This window comes from Alexandromys fortis, unplaced genomic scaffold (genome assembly GCF_014885135.2).
Source record: "Alexandromys fortis isolate MF-2015 unplaced genomic scaffold, M_Fortis_MF-2015_v1.1 scaffold_325, whole genome shotgun sequence".
Lineage (NCBI taxonomy): Eukaryota > Metazoa > Chordata > Mammalia > Rodentia > Cricetidae > Alexandromys > Alexandromys fortis.
Genome location: NW_026068211.1, coordinates 603,136 through 607,007, shown reverse-complemented (window position 1 = coordinate 607,007; position 3,872 = coordinate 603,136).

Genomic DNA, 3,872 nt, shown 5'->3' with positions numbered 1-3,872 from the left:
AGTTCCAGGACAGCCAGGACTGTTTCACAGAGAAACTCTGTCTTGGAAAAAAAAAAAAAAAAGAAAGAAAGAAAGAAAAGAAAAAAAAATGTCCACCATAGTTTTCCCCCATATTTACATTCTGAAGAAGCTCCCTTACAAAGACTCCTCCTACAAAGACAAGCTAAACCTGTCTCTTTGATCAAGTTGTATACCATAGACCCGGGCTCCTTCTTTATCTGTATGTAATAACCCTGTGTTTGAATGTATTTGGCCCCCATAAACTCATAGGGCACTATTATGAGGTGTGACCTTGTTGAAGGAGGCTTGACGACACAGATCTTCAATTCAGAGTTTGAGGCTACGGGGTACACCTTTAACTTGGGCGACACCTTCTGCTGGAAGTGTGTCGCTGTGGGGGGCGGGCTTTGAAGACAAGTCCCACTCCCTGTGACAGTCAGTCTGACTTTCTGTTGCCTGCAAGATGTTGGACACTAGACTGTTTCTCCAACACTATGCCTGCCTGCGTGCCGCCAAGATGAACCTCTGAACTGTAATCAGGCCACCACAATTGAATATTTCCTTTGTAAGAGTTGCCATGGTTATGGTGTCTCTTCACAGCAATAGTAAACCCTAACTAAGATATCCTGCCTCAGCCGGTGGTGGTGGCACACACTTTTAATACCAACACTCAGGAGGCGGAGGCTGGTGGATTTCTGTGAGTTTGAAGACAGTCTGGTCAGTGAGCAGAGTGAGTTCCAGGACAAGCTCCAAAGCTACTCTGAGAAACAGTTTCAAAAAAAAAAAAAAAAAAAAAAAAGACATCCTACCTCTTCATTCAGCAATATGCATTAATGCTGCCTCTCTGTTCTAGTGTAAATAATAAACACACTGAACTTCCAGGATGCTGAGGGTCTCCATCAGAGAGCCTTGAACTTTTGATCTCCACTTCCAGAGTGCTGGGATCACAGGCAGGCACCATCCCATCTTGACCAAACCCAGAACTTCCTGTGTGCTAAGAAAGCACTCTAACCAATTGATGTCTGTCCCCACTCGGTCAAGGGTCTTTTCTTTCTAGTTCTTGGGATGGCCCTAAGGTGGGTTTTTGTTACATAAATGAAGGAGTTCACAGAGATAGAGATGACACTCTCATTCCTGCTAAATGCGAAAAACTATCTGGTACCATCCCCTGGAGTCCTCTGGAAAATACAGGGGCAGGTGAGAGACAATCAGCAGTGGCACACACCTTTAACTCAGCACTGGGGAGGCAGAGGCAGGCAGATCTCTGAGTTTGAGATCAGCCTGGTCTACAGAGTGAGTTTCAGGACAGTCATGGCTACACAGAGAAACCTTGTCTTGAAAAAAAGAAAAAAAGAGAGAAAGAAAGAAAGAAAGAGAGAGAGAGAGAAAAGACGTCATTAAAAAAAAAAAGCTGGGCATGGTAGTGGCACACACTTTTAATCTTAACACTCCTGAGGTAGAAGTAGGTGGATCTCTGTGAGTTGGAGGCCACCAGTGAGTTCTAGGACAGCCAGGGCTACTACACAGAGCAAAAACCAGAAATGAGAGAGAGAGAAAGAGAGAGAGAGAGAGAGAACGAGAGAACTCGTGAAAAAAAAAAAAGAGCGAGAGGCATTACACTGACTTGGCCCTGTTGCATGCAATCCAATTTCTCTCTCCCTCTTCTTTTCATAAAGCCCGGCTTTTAGCAAGAAGGTGCCAGATAAAAAGAACAAAGCTGAGAGCTAGATGCATCCTCTTCTCGAGGGGATGATTTCGCCCCCTAGAGGATCTCTGTGAAATTACTGAGGAAAATTAATGAGTGGTTTTCAGTAATCGACTTTCTCTGGGGAAATGGTGTGCCCTCCCTTAGGATTTTTTTTTTAATTTCTTTTTTTTTTTTTTTTTGCTGTTAGTTACAGTGATGAGGGGTCTGTTTCCAGGGATCTGCACTCACCATAAATGATTACTTCATTAACAGTTAGTGAAAACCAGGCCTGAGGCAAAAGGCAAAAATTCCAAAACTATAGAAGTTGAGAAAACACATCAGGAGTTCAAGGTCATTCTCCAGCACGACTACTTCGAGTTCAGCTTGGGCCATGTGAGACCTTGTCATGGAAAAAGAAAGAGGACAGCCAGGGCTGCACAAAGAAACCCTGTCTTAGAAAGAAAGAAAGAAAGAAAGAAAGAAAGAAAGAAAGAAAGAAAGAAAGAAAGAAAGCCTGTCTTGAAAAACAATAAAAAAATAANCCCTGTCTTAGAAAGAAAGAAAGAAAGAAAGAAAGAAAGAAAGAAAGAAAGAAAGAAAGAAAGAAAGAAAGAAAGAAAGCCTGTCTTGAAAAACAATAAAAAAATAAAAATTAAAAAAAAAAAGTCAGAGGGCTGGAGAGATGGCTCAGAGGTTAAGAGCATTGCCTGTTCTTCCAAAGGTCCTGAGTTCAATTTCCAGCAACCACATGGTGGCTCACAACCATCTATAATGGGGTCTGGTGCCTTCTTCTGGTCTGCAGGCATATACACAGACAGAATATTGTATACATAATAAATAAGTAAATATAAAAAAAAGTCAGAAATGTTTTGTCATTTGGGACAGTAATTGGTTGACATAATAAGTGCACTAAATGTCACTATGAATTATCCACTTGAAAATGACTCCTTAGCCTGCCAGTAGTGGACACCTTTATTCCCTGCAGTCAGGAGGCAGAGGCATCCAGATCTCTGAGTTGGAGGCCAAACGCCAGGACTACACAGGGCTACACAGAGAAACTCTGTCAGAAAAAGGAAAAGAAAGAAAGAACGAAAGAAAGGCTTGTAAGGAGCTAGGGCAAGGTTAAAAATACCTGCGTCTAGCTAAGCGGTGGTGGCACATGCCTTTAATCCCAGCACTCAGTAGGCAGAGGCGGGCTGATCTCTGTGAGTTTGAGGCTAGCCTGGTCTACAAGAGCTAGTTCCAGGACAGGCTCCAAAAGCCACAGAGAAATCCTGTCTCGAAAAACCAAATATATGTGTGTGTGTGTATATATATATATATATATGTATGTATATACCTGTGTTTATTCCAGTTCATGTAAACCCATGACCTCCTCTAGCCTCCAAAGACATACACATGTGTTGCACAGACACATTTATGAAAAACACCCATTCACTTAAAATAAAAAACAAACCAAAGGGGCTCTTGACTCCTAAGCCATCTCCATTCCTGGGTACACTTGTTACCATTTCTGCCTTTGTTCTTTTCCTTGCTACTCACACAGCAGGCAAGGCACCCATACTGTGGTTCTCTTCTGTGAGCCCCGTGGCCTCTCCCCCTTTCCTTACCCTTTGGCTCTGCAATTAGATCTTGATTTTGGAAGAACTGCAGCAGCAATGGTGGTTGCCGCAACTCGCCAAGGCCCTTGAGGATTGCTGGCTGTCCCAGAAGTTTCCTGATCCTCGCGAATTCACAGGAAATGAGACGAGGGCTAGGAATGGCTGTCTCTTTCCGTTCCAGCAACGACCTGAGCACCACTCTTGGGCCCACTGATGTCACCTACAGGTAGTGCTCACTCTTTGGACCCTGAGTGTTACACCTTCAGAGAAGGTTGGCAGGCAGGCATGATACTCTGACAGATTGGTAGTGGGGTGCATCATGGCAGAGAAGGCATGGCAACAGGAATATGAGGCCCCACGGGCACTCTGAAAGCAGAGCCTTTACAATATTTATCTACCGACTTATTTATTTATTTTCAAGACCGGGTGCCTCTGTGTAACAGTTCTAGCTGTTCTGGAACTAGCTCTGTAGACCAGGCTGGTCTCGAACTCACAGAGATCTGCCTGCCTCTGCCTCCCTAGTGCTGGGATTAAAGGTGTGCCACCACCGCCCGGCCTATTACATAATGTTTGGCAAGAATTTT